Raw genomic sequence first — 20,832 nt, 5'->3', positions numbered from 1 at the left:
TAGGTTAGATGAGATACTGTGGACAGGAGGATGCGTATCCAAGTGTGTGGAGACTGTGTGCTGGATGAAGTGATCATTCCTGCACTCAGTGCTGGAAAGGTAACTGTCACGTGTCATGCCATGAATCAAACCATGGATCTTGTAGTGGAATGTAAGAGAAGCATACCACTGAAGAATTACTTGGTCATCCCAGCCTCTTTGTCTCGTTTAAGAATGGATTCTGTGTATTGTGGATAGTTAACTGTCGCTGAGAACCGCAGATTCTTCCAAGACGCATATGCATAGCAAATGCTGAGCTGTTAATTGAAGAACATCTGAGCATCATAGAAACCTCCCATGCCGAGTCTGTGGGTGAAATTAGTGCTACGACTATGAGACAAGCTCTTCTAGCTCAACTATCACCAGATCTCACTAAGGAACAACAGGGGATGCAACTTGCCATTCTTCAAGAGTTCTCTGAATGCTTAAATCCACACGTGGAGAGCAAATTAGACAAATCGATGGTGAAGCACTGGAAATCATCAACCAATAAGCCAGACAACATACCGTGTGTCAGCAATGGAATGTGGAGTAATTCACGATGGGGTAGAGAAGATGATGAATAATGACATCATTCAGCCTTCGCAGAGCCCAGGGTCTTCACCAGTGGTCCTCGTCAGGAGGAAGGATAGTAGTGGGCACTTTTGTGTCGACTACAGGAAGCTGAATAAGTTAACTAAAAAGGATGATTACCCTCTTCCACGAATTGACGATAGACCATATTGTCTGAAAGGGGATAAGTTTTTCTGTCATGGACATGTACTCGGGATACTGGCAAATCGAAGTAGATGAGGGTGATTGTTAGAAAACTGCATTCATCACCCCTGAGGGCCTGTATGTGTTTAAAGTAATGTTGTTTGGTTTCTGTAATGCACCAGCAACTTTTGAACAGATTATGGATACTCTTCTATGTCACCTGAAGTGGATGATGTGTGTTTGTTATGTAGATGACTTTACAGTGTTCTCAGACATATTTGATGAGCATATAAAAAGACTGAGTGCCGTTCTTAAGTGTATCCAAAAAGGCAGACTGTCTCTTTGGAGAAAAAGAAATCAAAATACCTGGACACCTTGTGTCAAATGAAGGTGTGTGGCCAGACCCAGAATAGATGAGATCTATAATGGAATTTCCTGTTCGTAAAATTATTAGAGATTTGAGAAGTTTCCTCAGATTATGTTCTTATTACCGTTGTTTTATCAAAGACTTGTGTGTCAAAGCCAGGCCACACCAAGAGTTGTTAAAAGCTAATGCTAAATTTATCTGGGGTGGTGCTCAACAAGATTCTTTCGATGTGCTGCGAAACGCTCTGACGACTGACCCTGTACTTGGTCTTTATGATGAGAGAGCACCTACAGAAGTACACACAGATGCCAGTGGGTATGGGATTGGTGCTGTTCTGGTGCAAATTTTGCATGGAAAAGAGAAGGTTATAGCCTGTGCTTCTAGAACACTTACAAAAGCCAAGAGATACTACTGAACTACAGAAAGAGAATGTCTTGCTGTGATCTGGGCCATGTGCAAATTTCGACAGTATCTCTATGGAAGACCATTCACAGTTTTTACAGACCATCATTCACTTTGTTGGCTGACAGATCTTAAGGATCAAACGGTACGACTCGCCAGGTGGACACTACGTCTTCAAGAGTATGACATTACCATAGTGTACAATAATGGAAGAAAACACGAAGATGCCGACTGTCTCTCAAGAAACACTGTGCAAGACTGTCATGATTTTGATGAAGATAGTAATTGTCTCGCTGCACTCTAGGATCTCTCTGCTGAGTAGAAGAAGGGTGCCATATGCTTGCCTTAAATCGGTCAGAGGATGTGAAAGGACAATTCAAGGTAGTTAAAGGATTGAAAATCTTTGATCCTTTTGGAAAGAGGTGACCACCAGTGATTCCTAAACACATGCATTTAGATGTTCTACAGAAATTCCATGACATACCTGAGGCCGGACCTTTAGGATTTATTAAGACCTCCGATAGAATACGCAAAAGATTTTTCTGGCCAGGTTTATTTAGGAGTGTCCGTCACTATGTGTCGCTATCTAGAGAGTGCCAGAGGAGAAAGGCAGTTCCTCAGAAACCACCTGGCCGACTAATACCAATTCCACCAGCCAAAACACATTTTCAGTGTGTTGGGATTGACCTCCTTGGATGATTTCCAACGTGTGATAGTGGCAATAGATGGATTATTGTTTGCTCTGATTATCTGACATGCTTCGCCATTACAAAAGCCATGAAAACAGCCGAACATCTGAGGTAGCCAAATGCATCGTGGAAGACATTGTATTAAAACACAGTGCCGCAAGGTCATTAATTACGGATATAGGGAAATTTTTTCAACTGAAATTTCATTGGGTTTTGTGGAAGGTCTTTTGACAATATTCTGCTGTATTTGTGATTGAAGGCTTTCCATATTGTTCTCTTGACAGCCAAACAAATTTCTTGCAGCATCTCTCTGTTGCATCCTTATGCTTTGTTTTATTGTAGCCTTAAGTTTTCTATTATCTATCTAGTTTTATACCTACTCAGCTATAGTTTCCATTTCCATAGAAGATTCTTTACAGTGACTGTATACCATGGAGAGTCCCACCCATCATTAACTATTATACTGGATACGTATCTGTTCAGTGCATTGTCAACTACTCTTTTAAACATGAGAGATAGTTCGTCTGCATGCTCCTGCCCTGAGCTAAAAGTTTCAAGTTCCTCTTTGAGACATGACATTATTGCCTCTTTATCTAGTGAACTGAACATGTTTCATCCTACATATTTCCATCATGGGTGGGATTTCAAACTGGCCCATTATAGGAAGTTTTCACAGAAAGCATTTAGTAATGCTTCATATGCTGCCTTGTCACACACACCACTATCCGATCTGTAATTGCACAAATTGATTGTTGGATGATTAAAAGTCCCCTCAGATGATTACAGTACACTCAGGGAACTTACATACAAGCAAACTAAGGTTTTCTACAAAGTTTTCAGTTAGCAGGAGGTGAGTCTGTTTGACAGAAGAAGGACCCAATTATAATTTTATGCCCACCATTCGTACTGAGTATTGCCCAAATAACCTCACATGAATATATAATTTTTATCTTTGTTGATTCGTTTCTTGTTTTACAAATACATCACCTCCATTCTCCATTAGCTTATCCTTTAAGTACGCGCTTATATTTTCCTCCAAAATCTCACTGCTGACCAATTCAGATTTTAACCAGCTTTCTGTACCTGTGCCATATTTATGTGAGCTCCACTGTTTTTAGGAGAGCTTCAAACTCTGTTGCATTTGCTTCAGCAACTGGGATCTTGTACTGATACTTACGAGTTTCCCATAGGTATAGTTACTGGACTCGATGGAGAGTCAGCTAATCTAGAAAACTGTAGTGTACACCCCACCCATAGTGTAGCTAAGAATCAGGGAAAAAATCCATTCTGGGCCAATGCAGCATTTCGTGAGCCTCATTGAAACCCCACAATTGAGGTTGGTTGGGTTGTTTTGGGGAAAGAGACCAAACTCCGAGGTCATCGGTCTCATCGGTTTAGGGAAGGATGGGGAAAGAAGACGGCCGTGCCCTTTCAAAGGAACCATCGTGGCATTTGCCTCGAGCAATTTAGGGGAATCATGGAAATCCTAAGTCAGGATGGCCGGACGTGGGGCTGAACCGTCGTCCTCCCGGATGTGAGTCCAGTAGAGTGAGGTTGGTATTCTCAACCATCTCGGCTAGTCACTGGAATGATGTGAGTATGACCTCAGAGCATAGATGACTGGTATTGTTAGTTCCAACACATACCACAATCTGCAGGTGCGGTAAGTAGAGCTCCTCCCATTTTTAAAAAACTGTTATGAGACCACTTACTAACTGAAACCACCAACAGGAAGTAGTTGCAGAAGTTTCAAAGATTGTGTGCCAAAATGTGCTGAATTCTTCCTTGCTTCAAACAGTTGTGCTTATGTGAACAGTTATTGCAGAAATCTCTACTGATCCAGATATAAATTTGTTCCTTTATTTTCAGGTATCTTTGATGCCATTTGACATTGTTCCTTGCAAAACACAATATCTTTTTATGGAGCTTTGATAACTGGGCACACAGTTAGCTACAAAGTCTTCTGTGGCAGAGTCCTCAGATAAAAAGTTATCAGTAAACTTGCTAGGTAAAATTCACATAAAATTCCAAGCTTTCGATGACTACATCTGTCATCATCATCATCATCATTATCATCATGGGCTCTTTCTATGTGGAACTGGAGAAGTTCCAACGTTTATGCCCTAAGGACAGTATGAGATTGTTTGTGATGACGTCACCTACCCTCGGTATGTTGGCAAAAATACTTGTTCAAAACCGGTGGTAGGCACAAAACGTCTTCCGAGATTGTCCTAAATGCTTTCTCCGAAAATTATTTCGAGCAGTTAGTCCACGAACCCACGCGAATTGTAAATGGTTGCGAAAACACGCTTGACCTCTTAGCCACAAACAATCCAGAGCTGATAGAGAGCATCATGACTGATACAGGGATTAGTGATCACAAGGTCATTGTAGCTAGGCTCAATACCATTTCTTCCAAATCCATTAGAAACATACGCAAAATAATTTTATTTAAAAAAGCGGATAAAGTGCCACTAGAAGCCTTCCTAAAAGACAATTTCCATTCCTTCCTAACTGACTATGCGAATGTAGATGAGATGTGGCTCAAATTCAAAGATATAGTAGCAACAGCAATTGAGATATTCAAACCTCATAAATTGGTAAGAGATGGAACGGATCCCCCGTGGTACACAAAAAAGGTCCGAACGCTGTTGCAGAGGCAACGGAAAAAGCATGCGAAGTACAGAAGAACGCGAAATCCCGAAGATGGGGTAAAATTTACAGACGCTGAAATTTGGCACGTACTTCGATGCGAGGTGCCTTTAATAGGTTCCACAACGAAACATTGTCTCGAAATTTGGTAGAAAATCCGAAGAAATTCTGGTCGTATGTAAAGTACACAAGCGGCAAGACGCAGTCAATACCTTCGCTGCGCAGTGCCGATGGTACTGTTATCGACGACTGTGCCGCTAAAGCGGAGTTATTGAACGCAGTTTTCCAAAATTCCTTCACCAAGGAAGACGAATGGAATATTCCAGAATTTGAAACACGAACATCTGCTAGCATGAGTTTCTTAGAAGTAGATACCTTAGGGGTTGCGAAGCAACTCAAATCGCTTGATACGGGCAAGTCTTCAGGTCCAGATTGTATACCGATTAGGTTCCTTTCAGATTACGTTGATACTATAGCTCCCTACTTAGCACTCATATACAACCGCTCGCTCACCGATAGATCTGTACCTACAGATTGGAAAATTGCGCAGGTCGCACCAGTGTTCAAGAAGGGTAGTAGGAGTAATCCATTTAACTACAGACCTATATCATTGACGTCGGTTTGCAGTAGGATTTTGGAGCATATACTGTATTCAAACATTATGAATCACCTCGAAGGGAACGATCTATTGACACGTAATCAGCATGGCTTCAGAAAACATCGCTCTTGTGTAACGCCGCTAGCTCTTTATTCGCACGAAGTAATGGCCGCTATCGACAGGGGATCTCAAGTTGATTCCGTATTTCTCGATTTCCGGAAAGCTTTTGACACCGTTCCTCACAAGCGACTTCTAATCAAGCTGCGGAGCTATGGGGTATCGTCTCAGTTGTGCGACTGGATTCGTGATTTCCTGTCAGGAAGGTCGCAGTTCATAGTAATAGACGGAAAATCATCGAGTAAAACTGAAGTGATATCAGGTGTTCCCCAGGGAAGCGTCCTGGGACCTCTACTGTACCTGATCTATATAAATGACCTGGGTGACAATCTGAGCAGTTCTCTTAGACTGTTCGCAGATGATGCCGTAATTTACCGTCTAGTAAGGTCATCTGAAGACCAGTATCAGTTGCAAAGTGATTTAGAAAAGATTGCTGCATGGTGTGTCAGGTGGCAGTTGACGCTAAATAACGTAAAGTGTGAGATGATCCACATGAGTTCCAAAAGAAATCCGTTGGAATTCGATTACTCGATAAATAGTACAATTCTCAAGGCTGTCAATTCAACTAAGTACCTGGGTGTTAAAATTACGAACAACTTCAGTTGGAAGGACCACATAGATAATATTGTCGGGAAGGCGAGCCAAAGGTTGCGTTTCATTGGCAGGACACTTAGAAGATGCAACAAGTCCACTAAAGAGACAGCTTACACTACACTCGTTCGTCCTCTGTTAGAATATTGCTGCGCGGTGTGGGATCCTTACCAGGTGGGATTGACGGAGGACATCGAAAGGATGCAAAAAAGGGCAGCTCGTTTTGTATTATCACGTTATAGGGGAGAGAGTGTGGCAGATATGATACACAAGTTGGGATGGAAGTCATTACAGCATAGACGTTTTTCGTCGCGGCGAGACCTTTTAACGAAATTTCAGTCACGAACTTTCTCTTCCGAATGCGAAAATATTTTGTTGAGCCCAACCTACATAGGAAGGAATGATCATCAAAATAAAATAAGAGAAATCAGAGCTCGAACAGAAAGGTTTAGGTGTTCGTTTTTCCCGCTCGCTGTTCGGGAGTGGAATAGTAGAGAGATAGTATGATTGTGGTTCGATGAACCCTCTGCCAAGCACTTAAATGTGAATTGCAAAGTAGTCATGTAGATGTAGATGTAGATGTAGACAGAAATGACACATACTGAGGTGAGGTGGTGCCGCCTATCCAGCACCAGCGTTCACATCAGGCAAGCAGTAAGCCACAAGAAGTCTTCCACTGTGCTCTTTCTTTACAGAAAGCATGCTCGACCTTTGCTATAATCCTAAGCCTATCTCATGTGGTTCTTCTTGAGGAAAATGCCACACTGCTTTTTACACACTGTTTATAATCTTGGCAGCTGGTAGTGTTCGTGAAGCTGGAACAAAATTCAGTCCCGTACTCAGCACGGAGATGGTGTCTTTGTCAAATTTATTTTTAGAAAATTTGATTTCTGTGTTGTAAATACCATTCACGGATAAGACTCCCAAGTTTATCAGACTATTTTGCTGTTTTCTTGCTCAAGTTACCCAATTGATTTTTGTGACATCCATATATCCATTATTAGCAGAGTGGAAAGACAATCTATGAAATCATTTGAGGAAGATGAAGAATTAGTTATCTGACAGGCTGACACCTCCCCATTGAACCATGGACCTTGCCTTTGGTGGGGAGGCTTGCGTGCCTCAGCGATACAGATGGCCATACTGTAGGTGCAACCACGGCGGAGGGCTATCTGTTGAGAGGGCAGACAAACGTGTAGTTCCTGAAAAGGGGCAGCAGCCTTTCCAGTACTTGCAGGGGCAACAGTCTGGATGGTTGACTGATCTAGCCTTGTAACATTAACCAAAACGGTCATGCTGTGCTGGTACTGCAAACAGCTGAAAGCAAGGGGAAATTACAGCTGTAATTTTTCCAGAGGGCAAGCAGCTTTACTGTATGGTTTAATGATGGTGGTGTCCCCTTGGCTAAAATATTCTGAAGGTTAAGATAGTTCCCCATTCTACTACTCAGAAGGACATCATTATCAGGAGAAACAAAACTGGCATTCCATGGGTCAGAGCTTGGAATCTCAGATCCCTCAATAGGGTAGTTAGGTTAGAAAATTTAAAAAGTGAAATGGATATGTTAAAGTTAGATATAGTAGGAATTAGCAAAGTTCAATGACAGGAGGAATAAGACTTCTGGTCAGGTGAATACAGGGTTATAAATACAAAATCAAATAGGGGTACTGCAGGAGTAGGTTTAATAATGAATAAAAAAAATGCAGGTAAGCTACTACAAACAGTGTAGTAAACGCATTATTGTTGCAAAGATAAGACACGAAGCCCACACCTACCACCGAGTGAGGTGGTGCAGTGGTTAGACACTGGACTCGCATTCGGGAGGACGACGGTTCAATCCCGCGTCCGGCCATCCTGATTTAGGTTTTCCATGATTTCCCTAAATCGCTCCAGGCAAATGCCGGCATGGTTCCTTTCAAAGGGCATGGCCGACATCCATCCCTAATCAGATTAGACCGATGACCTTGCTGTCTGGTCTCCTTCCCGAAACGATCCAACCCCACACCTACCACAGTAGTACAAGTTTATATGCCAACTAGCTCTGCAGATGACAAAGAGATAGATGAAATGTATGATGAGATTAAAGAAATTATTCAGATAGTGAAGGGGATGAAAATTTAATAGTCATTGATGACTGGAATTCGATAGTAGGAAAAGAAAGAGAAGGAAAAGTAATAGGTGAATATGAATTGGGGGTAAGGAATGAAAGAGGAAGCCGCCTGGTAGAATTTTGCACAGAGCATAACTTAATCTTAGCTAATACTTGGTTTAAGAATCATGAAAGAAGGTTGTATACATGAAAGAGGCCTGGAGACACTGGAAGGTTTCAGATAGATTATGAATGGTAAGACAGAGACTTAGTTCGGTGGCCCAGTGTAATGTTAAGCTCTCTCTATACAGCTTAAGCGTTTTCGTTGACTTACATGTTGAAGAATGCTGGTTCTGCTTTCTTACAGCACTGATGTCTTCTGCTAACACCTGACACTTCTCTGAAGATTTCACTGCTGGAACGGGAAATTTTCACTCTCTTGCTCTCTCTCTTATTTAAAAAATGTGCTCCTCTTGGAATATCATTCAATGCACCAGAACATATTTGTTTCCACTTTGTAAAAAAAAAAAAAAAAAAAAAAAAAAAAAAAAAAAAAAAACTATATGACATAAGCCCACATATTACCGGACACCCAGAATCAGTTAATTACACATTTTAGAACACATTTAATACATAAGCTTTTATCGTGGCTGACTGTCCGCGTCCAGTCCACGTACTCTCAACAGCGGTTCAACATCTAATAAACAGTCACTGTTTCGAGTCTCTCCATTTTTTTTTTTTAACAATACAATGCTACATTACTATTTGCAGCCGTCCACAGAGCTTCCGGGCTGTATTTGCTTATTCTTGGCAGTTTGCGCTGAACACAGTCCAGCACCGACGAATTATCTCCCTTCCAGTTTCGCCTGCACAAACAATAAATGGGTGCAGTATCCCATGATCATCCTTACACCCTGCTTTAAAATAATGCGTGTTCGAAACGGCTGGAACACAAGGGTCTCCAGACGTTTGTAAAATTCTGGGGGCACTACATATCCCTCACCTTAGCTCAAACACTCGTTATTTTGCACACAACATATATTTTAATAATTTTTTTTCTTAACACTTATCTTGTTACTTTGTACTACATGAAAACATTAGGTACAAAAACTCTCTTCCGTCTCCGGTATTTCATTAAGCTGTTGGTAATATCTTTCCTAGACATAGTAGTATGATAAACTAATAGTACAACAAGTATTAGCTATTTCCAATAGAGTTATCTACTCTTGCTTCCAGGATTGAGCCAAAATAAATCCCCCCCCCCTAGCTAGTTTCGAAGTTCAGGCGTTATTCTGAGTAGAGTCTTTACTTTTTTTGTTTTAAGAAGCTGTTGCAATGATAACCACCGGTTTTTTGGGTCAGAAAAAAATTTGTTGTACTGGGGGGGTTTTCTTCTTCCTCATCCTTGAGTAGGTATGCCCCTTCCATTTGTAGTAAACTATGGTACAGGTCAATCCCCTTTTTGGTGTCCCTGCCCGCACAGTATAGGTCAGCCTCATGTGGGTGTGCCTACCTGCCTCTCTTTCTCTCATTTCATCTACATCAGATGCGCCCTCCCTATCTTCTCTAACAATGATTCCTAGTCTTGCCTCTTTCTTACTCCTCTGCACACTATTTTATTTAAAATTTCCTGGTAAAATTTCTATCCACCTCTCCTTTCCTCCTCCTGAGTTCTTCAGCCTACCTGCTTAAATTCTTCGCTTGTTCATTGCTAACAGCTCACTTATATAGCCTTAATAACTAAATATGTTCTGTCCGTGGTTGTAACTTTATTTCTTTTCTTCGGACTATTCGGTCTGCACAATCCTGTTATTCATCAGAAAACTTATTTGACTCGATTCCTCTGGCTTAATATCTATTTCTTTTTATTTCCATTCATATTACCTTGTACTACTACAGCTATGAGCACAGATGGATATACACTTTGTCCCCCCTTGTTCCTTTAGCTTAAGCCTACTATACCATTTCACTTGAGATGTGCAGCCGTCATTACTTAGCACGTGTGCTCGAGCCTTTCTTGAGCATTACTTCTCCCCTTATCTGTGAAGGTTGTTATTACTTGTCTGCGTCTTTGTATTTAATTGTTTGAGTGTGGTAGTGTGATCGTGCATCCTGATTCTTCGGCCCACTATGGTTCTTAGTTAAAGCTTTATAGAAATCACAGAAAAGGGAAGGACTTCAGCGATAGAAGTATATGAATGTTGACAGAGGGAAACATAGATTGGTACTCATAAGAGAAGTAAGAAAGGAAATAAAAGAATTGGTTGCTAAGATTGAAGAAAGAAAGAAGACAGCCCCAAAGACAGGAAACCCTTCCCACCCCCCTTCCCCAAGATCACCACTTCGCCGGTACTTAAGCGAGAAACCAGAGGAGCTATGATGTTCAGCGTCTCCTGCAGAATGGACATTCTCACCGTCACCTTTGAAGTCCCTGAAGAAAAGGTCATAGCAACTCCAATGGAACGGCAAATGATGAAGAACCAGTCACACTTGTTTGCAAGGGTTGTATGGAGGGTGTCGTGTGTAGGTCGTGTCTGTGCCTATGCTTGGTGATCAGTAGCTTTTTGCTCCGGCCACGTAAAACACTTAATTAGAGGTTTTCCTATAAATGGCTTGCCAATGGCTTCTACAGGCATCATTCCTGTAGACAAATGCAGTAGTTCGTTTAGAATAAGCTCAAAATCTTTAATTCTTTCCGCCCATGAGGTATGAGTGGCGTGGCAGTAAGTGCGGCACAACCTACCAATCTCTTTCACTACTCTTTCACAAGGGTTCGAAGATGGATTATAGTTGGATGTTAAAATGTTTCATATATTTTCCCAGGCTGAAAATCCCTTAACTTCATGGCTAGTAAGCTGAGGTACAGTATCAGACAGAAAACACCTCGGTTTACTTGTAGCTATAAAATATTCTTGCAAACACTTGATCACAGTTTGCGCATTAGCCTTCTTAATAGCATACAGTCTTACATATTTTGACCAATATTCTATAAGTACTAATATATAAGCCCTGCCTCCCTTCCCTTTGGGTAATGGTCCAAAAAAATTGGTAGCTGTGAGTTCATGTAATGCTTTAGGAATAATCGGATATACCTTATACTTTACATGGGTATTATTCTCCTTAGCTTTCTGACAGATTTCACACGTCCTAGTCACTTATTTTAAAACTTATTCATGTGAGCTATACACTTTTTCATTCCAAAGTGGCTGCCATATCTACTATGAATGTACTGTCAGGGTGTATACAAACCGGGAAATTTGGAAAAAACCTGGGAATTTTTTCATCCGGAGAAAACCGGAAAAACATGGGAACTTTTCGGAATTCCGGTAATTTTTCATTGTTTTAGTTTTCAGTTAAATTTTGGAATTTTGATTGCAGAGTTGATTCTCTAGCAAAGAATGTTAATGTATCATGCTACTGGAGAATGATACTGCAGCAATAAAATGTAAACGAGAGGGAAAAAAATAAAACTTTAGTGACAAAGGAAATGTGCAATTTACAACAACAAAACACTGTGCACGCACAAGCGTCTGCAAATAGCAAAAATATGTCAAAGGCCATAGGGCGTAGACTGTAATTCTTCGTAACAATAAACTGCTTGCTATGACTATGACGTCACAACTGTTCACATTAGGTAGGTTCATTTGACCAGTTGCCAGTGGTCTGTTGCTCATGCGCATTTGACTTGCGTATAAGCAGTACCTTGTCCCTTCTTCCCGCTACTTGAAGTTTGGCTGTTAGCTGTATCGGTAGTAGCAGCAAGCAGCCAGATGCAAACGAGAAAAATTTTCCTCGTGCACCCTAGCTGCCAGATTCGCGCTTGCACAGAGTTGTCCGAGTTGTAGTGGGGAGGGGGCTAGTCTCCACGTGGCATGTGTTTACGTTAAGTCATTTCGCTGCTTCTCTTCCTGTACAGCTCCCACGTCAAATGAAAACAAAACGGATTTCTGTGGTCGGGAGCTATCATGTGAATTAAAACACATTCACATAGTTACGGAGGACAAAAATATATTATTAATTTCAGTTTTCTGATTTGATTTTATTTCCAAGTTAGTAGGAGTCAAGCATTAATCGCCTTGCAGAACAGTGAAGTTATTTTTGCAAGTTTGCTAAAGAAATTTGGCTTTATTAATCTTTCTGCTGAGGCAGTAATTTTATTTGAAACGAAGTGTTTCATTCTACAGTATTGGCTAGTTCCAACTGTTCCCTGAATTTCAAGTGCACATTATCATCATCTGTCATATATGGCATTATGCCATAATAAAGAACCAAAAATGAGATTGTAGCATACTGGTACTCCAAGAAAATTTACATCCCAAAAACCACACTGAAAAGCTTAATATCAGATGGGACCTACTTCATTGTGAATCTGGAAAAAACCAATTTGCGCTTCAAGCCGAATTATGCATTGAAGTATGGTTTATGAAATTCCGATGCTCTTTGGAGTATCCACTGATGCCCTGTTTCTTTTATGGTGTAATGTAAGCTCTCTTAGTGCTTTATACACAGGAACATGCGGGCTTCCTACACCACTGTAGTTGCACACACACAACAATGCCTGTTTTCTGGCGCTCTCTGGCAACTGGTAAATTGAACCTATTTCTAACAGTCTCCGGATAGTATTGTGAATGGTGGTTAGAAAAGCGTTACTTCCAAAGTTTTTTTTTTTCCCCGCGCCGCAAGGTGAAGTATGATACGTGCTGAACTTTTTGAGAACCAGTCACTTACAAGAATTTCGAGCAGAGACATTTATGTCATAATTTTAAATTTACTGGCACATTTGTGTGATGTGTCTTAAATTATAACACATGCAAAAAAGACCAATATTTTATGTGAAAGCTTAGCTTATCTTGTAGATATATCGTACTGTGTACATTAATGTAAACCGTTAACTTTTCCTCTTGTGTGTTCACATGTAACCAGTGATCTTGCATGTGGAGTATGCTCTGAATAGCTACTGTCATCGGCTGGCGAGATCTCTTGGCTTGAGAGATGACTCGCTTACAAAAGGACATCGCAACCTCGGTTTCAATGTTCTGGAAACTAACGCGCTGTGTTTGGTGCAATTCGAATTTATACTTTCGTAATACGAAAATATGCAGTGTATATGTTTCTGCAAATCAAAGGCCTTTCCAAAACATCTATCCTTTTTTATTAAAAGTCTCTCCAAAACTTCTCTGCCCCATCTTTTTTTTTCCGGAACGTTCGGCGCAATTGTATAAAACGTTAACCATTCAAAGGATTGATAAGTTTTACAGTTCCGAGGGAAAACCTACGGAAAACCTACTGACACTTAGCACAGAAAAAGTGTATTTTCGGGTGGGAAAAAGCATATTTTTTAAACGGTATATCCGGGAGAAATCCGGGAATAATCCGGGAATTTTTTTCCTTGTCCCCGTATATATCCTGACTGTATTAATTTAGACTCTGCTGTTTGTGGTATACAGAGCTGCCAATAGCTTGACTCTTTGCTGTTTCTCCAGAACAAGTTGTGATTTGTTATCTCACACTGTTCCCTTTTGTTTACCGGTAATGACACTCTTATATACATATCATTGATCTCTGTAAAATAAGGGTCATGTTTAATATTTTCTGTTATCATTTGGGCTAACGCGTGTACTTCCCTGGTTGGATATTCTGTTGTTATAAAATTTATCACGAAAACTATCCCAGGTCCTTCTGTATGTTGTCTTTCATGTTTTGATGTAGTCGTGACAAAGCATTGGGTACTATATTCTCTGATCCTCTTATATATTGTATTTTAATATCATATTCTGTTAAAAACAACATCCACCTCATTAGTCTACTGTGTAATAATCTACTACTCATTAGGAATGAAAAAGCCTGGTGGTCAGTATAAATGTAGATTTCCGAACCCCATATCAAAGTTTGGAACTTTTGTATACTCCGCACTATCGCTAGCAATTCTTTCTCAGTAGCACTATAATTTCGTTCATGCTTTTTTAAGCTTTGACTAATAAATACTATAGATCTATGATCATAGGTTTCTATCCCCCATTCGTCTTGTAATAATTCTGCTGCATTACTGTAATCTTATGCATCCAGAATGAGATTTTCACTCTGCAGCTGAGTGTGCGCTGATATGAAACTTCCTGGCAGATTAAAACTGTGTGCCCGACCGAGACTTGAACTCGGGACCTTTGCCTTTCGCGGGCAAGTGCTCTACCAACTGAGCTACCGAAGCACGACTCACGACCGGTACTCACAGCTTAACTTCTGCCAGTATCCGTCTCCTACCTTCCAAACTTTACAGAAGCTCTTCTGCGAAACATGCAGAACTAGCACTCCTGAAAGAAAGGATACTGTGGAGACATGGCTTAGCCACAGCCTGGGGGATGTTTCCAGAATGAGATTTTCACTCTGCAGCGGAGTGTGCGCTGATATGAAACTCCGCTGCAGAGTGAAAATCTCATTCTGGAAACATCCCCCAGGCTGTGGCTAAGCCATGTCTCCACAGTATCCTTTCTTTCAGGAGTGCTAGTTCTGCATGTTTCGCAGAAGAGCTTCTGTAAAGTTTGGAAGGTAGGAGACGGATACTGGCAGAAGTTAAGCTGTGAGTACCGGTCGTGAGTCGTGCTTCGGTAGCTCAGTTGGTAGAGCACTTGCCCGCGAAAGGCAAAGGTCCCGAGTTCGAGTCTCGGTCGGGCACACAGTTTTAATCTGCCAGGAAGTTTCATATCAGTGCACACTCCGCTGCAGAGTGAAAATCTCATTCTGGAAACATCCCCCAGGCTGTGGCTAAGCCATGTCTCCACAGTATCCTTTCTTTCAGGAGTGCTAGTTCTGCATGTTTCGCAGAAGAGCTTCTGTAAAGTTTGGAAGGTAGGAGACGGATACTGGCAGAAGTTAAGCTGTGAGTACCGGTCGTGAGTCGTGCTTCGGTAGCTCAGTTGGTAGAGCACTTGCCCGCAAAAGGCAAAGGTCCCGAGTTCGAGTCTCGGTCGGGCACACAGTTTTAATCTGCCAGGAAGTTTCATCTTATGCATCATTTGCTATCTTAAAAGGTTCATTCATTATGGTATGTTGTAAGATAGGCGCATTTACTAAAGATTGTGTTAGTTTGTCAAAGACTTCTTGGGTCCCTTGGTCCCAATTCCGTGATATACCTTAAGTAATAATCTTAATAGTCTAGGGTTGTTCATTTCTTGGCGTTGCACATTGCGCCAATAATAACCTGCCATTCCTAGAAACCCTTTTAGTTGTTTAACGTTTCGAGGAGATGGACAGTTTTTAATAGCCTCGATTCTCTCGGGGTCTGGTTTAATGCCTTTTACTCCTACGATGTGTCCTAAAAACTTTAATTCCTGCCTCGCAAAGTGAAATTTACCGTATTTACTTGAATCTAAGCTGCACTTTTTTTCCGGTTTTTGTAATCCAAAAAACCGCCTGCGGCTTAGAATCAAGTGCAAAGCAAGCGGGAGTTCTGAAAAATGTTGGTGGGTGCCGCCACAATTAACTTCTGCCGTCGAATACATGTAGCGCTACACAGGCATGCTTTGTAGGCACAAAGATAAATACTGGCACCATAACCTCTGCTCAGTAAATAAATTAAAAAACAAGGTAAAAGACGAGTTTTTTTTTTTTTCTCTTCCTCGAGTTTCAACCACTGCATTTTCATACATTATCCAACAAAGTAAATACAAATTCCATATTGTTCATCTTCGAATGTAGCAGAATTTCAATGTACTACGGAAATCCAACTGGCAAGACTGTTAGGAATGTTTGTCAATATGCTCAACTCTATATACTGAATTTTTTCCTACCTGCGAGAAGAGATGGTTGCTAATAGGAACTTTTATGAATTGTGAATCACATGCAGTATTCTCTTCACCATAAGAATAATACGAATATAAACATTTTGCCATGTATTGTCTCGTGTTTGCTGCTATCTCATTTAAATCCTATCTGCCTAATAAACTACGAAACTAGAGTAAGACAACAGCAAACGCGGAAGGATATACATATCATGTCATGTTTATATTCGTATTATTCTTATACCTAATAGTGATACAGTCAGAAATGAAGCACGGCAATTGACTAGATTTTTAAATCTAAGATGACTCTAATTTCTGTGCAGAATGTAATGTACTAAAGAGGCGCCTGCAAAGATTTTCAAACAGAGAAAATTTTTCGCTAAACTCTCATTCAGAACATCTTCTATCATACGTAGTCTATTATTTGGTTCTTGTCCAAGAAAGCAGCATAGTAAGTAACAACAAATAGCAGTCTCTTGCCATTGTTTCGCTAATGAGAAGATTCATCTCTTCTTTTTTTTTTTTTTAATTGTAAGTGGCGGTAGCGCACATAAAAGCAAGCCATGCCGTGAGCGGCGACAGGCCGTAAACACGCACTATCAGAATGCGACAAACAATGCATGACACAGTACAGTAATGCATTTTCAGCTTAGAGTGACGTAAACACCTATAACAAAGAAAACGGCGTTTATCAGATCAAAGAAAAATAAGCAATCAATTCAAACCAGACGAAGCACGTGAAAAAAAATCGGTCAAAAGAGGAAAGGCCGCTGGTCCTGATGGGATACCAGTTCGATTTTACACAGAGTATTCGAAGGAACTTGCCCCCCTTCTTGCAGCGGTGTACCGTAGGTCTCTAGAAGAGCGAAGTGTTCCAAAGGATTGGAAAAGGGCACAGGTCATCCCCGTTTTCAAGAAGGGGCGTCGAACAGATGTGCAGAACTATAGACCTATATCTCTAACATCGATCAGTTGTAGAATTTTGGAACACGTATTATGTTCGAGTATAATGTCTTTTCTAGAGACTAGAAATCTACTCTGTAGGAATCAGCATGGGTTTCGAAAAAGACGGTCGTGTGAAACCCAGCTCGCGCTATTCGTCCACGAGACTCAGAGGGCCTTAGACACGGGTTCACAGGTAGATGCCGTGTTTCTTGACTTCCGCAAGGCGTTTGACACAGTTCCCCACAGTAGCTTAATGAACAAAGTAAGAGCATACGGACTATCAGATCAATTGTGTGATTGGATTGAGGAGTTCCTAGATAACAGAACGCAGCATGTCATTCTCAATGGAGAGAAGTCTTCCGAAGTAAGAGTGATTTCAGGTGTGCCGCAGGGGAGTGTCATAGGACCGTTGCTATTCACAGTATACATAAATGACCTGGTGGATGACATCGGAAGTTCACTGAGGCTTTTTGCAGATGATGCTGTGGTGTATCGAGAGGTTGCAACAATGGAAAATTGTACTGAAATGCAGGAGGATCTGCAGTGAATTGACGCATGGTGCACGGAATGGCAATTGAATCTCAATGTAGACAAGTGTAATGTAATGCGAATACATAGAAAGATAGGTCCCTTATCATTTAGCTACAAAATAGCAGGTCAGCAACTGGAAGCAGTTAATTCCATAAATTATCTGGAAGTACGCATTAGGAGTGATTTAAAATGGAATGATCATATAAAATTGATCGTCGGTAAAGCAGATACCAGACTGAGATTCATTGGAAGAATCCTAAGGAAATGCAATCCGACAACAAAGGAAGTAGGTTACAATACGCTTGTTCGCCCACTGCTTGAATACTGCTCAGCAGTGTGGGATCCGCACCAGATAGGGTTGATAGAAGAGATAGAGAAGATCCAACGGAGAGCAGCGTGCTTCCTTACAGGATCATTTAGTAATCGTGAAAGCGTTACGGAGATGATAGATAAACTCCAGTGGAAGACTCTGCAGGAGAGATGCTCAGTAGCTCGGTACGGGCTTTTGTTAAAGTTTCGAGAACATACCTTTACCGAAGAATCAAGCAGTATATTGATTCCTCCTACGTATATCTCGCAAAGAGACCATGAGGATAAAATCAGAGAGATTAGAGCCCACACAGAATCATACCGACAATCCTTCTTTCCACGTACAATACGGGACTGGAATAGAAGGGAGAACCGATAGAGGTACTCAGGGTACCCTCTGCCAAACACCGACAGGTGGCTTGCGGAGTATGGATGTAGATGTAGATGTAGATGTAGATGAAGGGTACCCGTATAAATACGGATGGAGCACCTGACGCATAGCAATGGCTACCTGGTAAAGCTTAACTCTTAACTGCTAAGCTTACGACTCAAACCAAACTACTGTAGCTGTAGCATCATTCATTCGACCTAAAATGTGTCTCGTATTACAATGGACCAACTTTGTTTCGATTTGGAGATGCGACCTAAAACTTTTCTCTCCCCTTGAATTTCGAGTCCCAAATTTCAGGTGCGGCTTAGATTCGGGAAATTTTTTTTTCCTTGATTTCGAGTCTCATTTTTCAGGTGCGGCTTAGATTCGAGTAAATTTGGTACTTCACTTTAAGGTGATACCCTTTTCCTTAAATTGCTCCAAAGTTTTTTTTCAGTGTCCTACAATGTTCTTCCCAAGTAGGTGAAATAATTAAGATGTCATCCACATAAATAACTAGTTCTTTCAATAACTCTCATCCAATAGCCGTATCAAGTGCTCTTATAAATACCAATACTGATATATTTAGTCCAGAATGTAGTATTTTAAAGTGGTAAGATTTTCCGTTGAACAAAAAATCAGTATACTTTTTTGAATCAGCATGTAACCAGATTTGCCAGTACCCAGCCATCAGATCAACGGAGCTAAAATACTGTGTATCTTTACATTTAGTTAATAATTCATCTATATTAACGAGACGATCTCTTTTGGTTTCAATATGACGGTTGAGAGTGCGTGCATTTAACACCAATCTCACTGCACCTGTAGCATTTTTCACTACTACTAAGGTATTATTATAGACACTCATACTGCTTTCTATTATATCTTGATCAATCATATTATTAATCTCCTCCCTAACCGCTTGTTTAAGAATTATAAGTATAGGGTACGGTTTGCAAAAAAACGGAGTCTCGTCCTTAATCTTAAATTTGCAAACATAATCGTCAACAGTACCTGGAGTCTCTGAAAATACTGAATGGTATTTAGACAAAATTCTCACTAAATCCATTTGCTGTTCAATATTTAACACTTCAGATTTACTTACCTTTTTGTGAAAATCGTCTTGTGGACATGCAGTAGTAGTTAACTCTACTTCTAGAGACAACTGAGCTGACACGGTTAATTGTAATCTTTGGTGTTCAGATGTTTGTTTATACACATCGCTGTCCCTCACAAACGTAATGCAATGTTTATTCTCGGGTTCCCCCACATAAATACAGTTCTCGTCGAAGTTTAGTGTAACATTAAAATCAGTTGACCAGTCTAAACCAAACAATACATCTCTATTTATGTCTTCCACTACTAGAAGAGGTTGTTGAAACGTCATATCAGTTATACGGCAGTGTGCCTTACTCTTCTTTCCAGTTATACCAAATATGTATACCCCAATTACTAGTAAAACAGGAAAATTACTTTCAGTTTTTAATGTATTAAAGTATTCCTTAGAAATAAGTGATACTTTACTACCAGAATCGATGAATATGTCTAATTTGTGGTATCCTATCTTTCCTATTATAATAGGTTGTGGTGGCATAGTTATTTTGTTTGTTTCCTCCAGCAGTAGCCACTCCTTGGTAGGTAGTTCATGCATAAAGGAAACCTGTACCCTCTTATTTAGGCCTCTCAATGTATTTCGACGACCTGGGCCCTGGCCCTGGGTCCAGATTGCTCCACATTTTCCTCATGGGTAGCAACCAAGGGACAATTTCCAAACGTTGGAACTGCGTTACCCCCTGTTCCACAGCAGTTGCTGGGCACAAATTCCTGCGTAGTTACTAGACCGAGGTTGGACGTTAATGGTCCTCGTGAGCAACCCCCTTTATTTACATTCCTGCTAGGTCGGTGGACTCTGGCAAGATTGTATTTATAAGGCTTTGACTGGTTATTATGATTCATGTTATTCCCCCTAAAATTTGTTCCCCCCCCCCCCCCCCCCTTGTCATTCCTGTTTTTATTGATTGCATCGAGTGCATCTACAAAGGAGAACAGTTCCTCCACCGTTTCTCACCCACTGCATAGAATATCTTTTCTAGCATAAGTAGGTAGACGTCTTATTAAAATTCTAACTAATCCCTCTTCTTCCATTGGTCGATCTAAATATTTCACCCTCGTCTAATGGCAGTCAAAATACTTGCGCTTTGTACCCCAGGCATTACTATAGTGTTTAGGATCCCACAAATCTGAGATCAACTTCTCTTGCGCACTTGAAGACCAATATTTTTCCTTAAACTTTCTCTGAAAATCTTCCCAGGATGTGAAGTTTTCAATATTTACTGTGCCCATTCTGAAGGTTCACCCTCTAAATAACCTACCGCAAACTCTATTTTCTTAGCATCCTCCCAACTTTAATGTATGGCTTGATTAAACTGTTTTAAGAAATGGGTGGGGTGTACATCCCCGTCTGGTTTGAGTTTAGGAAACTGCCTCGACAAGCCTGAATTTGATCCCCATTGCGAATCAGTTACCATGTCCTTATTTAATATAATATTTTGGGAATCTGTGCCTTTCTCTAGTTACTCCTGCATAAGCTTGAATTCTTTCCTCAACATTTCTGTCTTTTTTTGTGTTATCTAAATCAGAAGTTACCATAGGCGAAGAGATA

At 40.7% G+C, this 20,832-nt stretch overlaps 1 protein-coding gene and 1 non-coding gene across 3 annotated transcripts in view; both read left to right on the top strand.

Moving 5' to 3' along the window:
- Positions 1 to 20,832, top strand: part of LOC126336280 (zinc finger protein 879-like) — a 357,886-nt gene that overhangs the window by 322,192 nt on the left and 14,862 nt on the right. The window lies entirely within an intron of this gene.
- On the top strand, positions 15,136 to 15,210 carry Trnal-caa (transfer RNA leucine (anticodon CAA)). Its single transcript has one exon. It is a non-coding gene; the product is annotated as a tRNA-Leu (tRNA).

This window comes from Schistocerca gregaria, chromosome 2 (assembly GCF_023897955.1).
Source record: "Schistocerca gregaria isolate iqSchGreg1 chromosome 2, iqSchGreg1.2, whole genome shotgun sequence".
NCBI lineage: Eukaryota > Metazoa > Arthropoda > Insecta > Orthoptera > Acrididae > Schistocerca > Schistocerca gregaria.
This window is presented reverse-complemented; position numbering and strand designations above follow the sequence as displayed.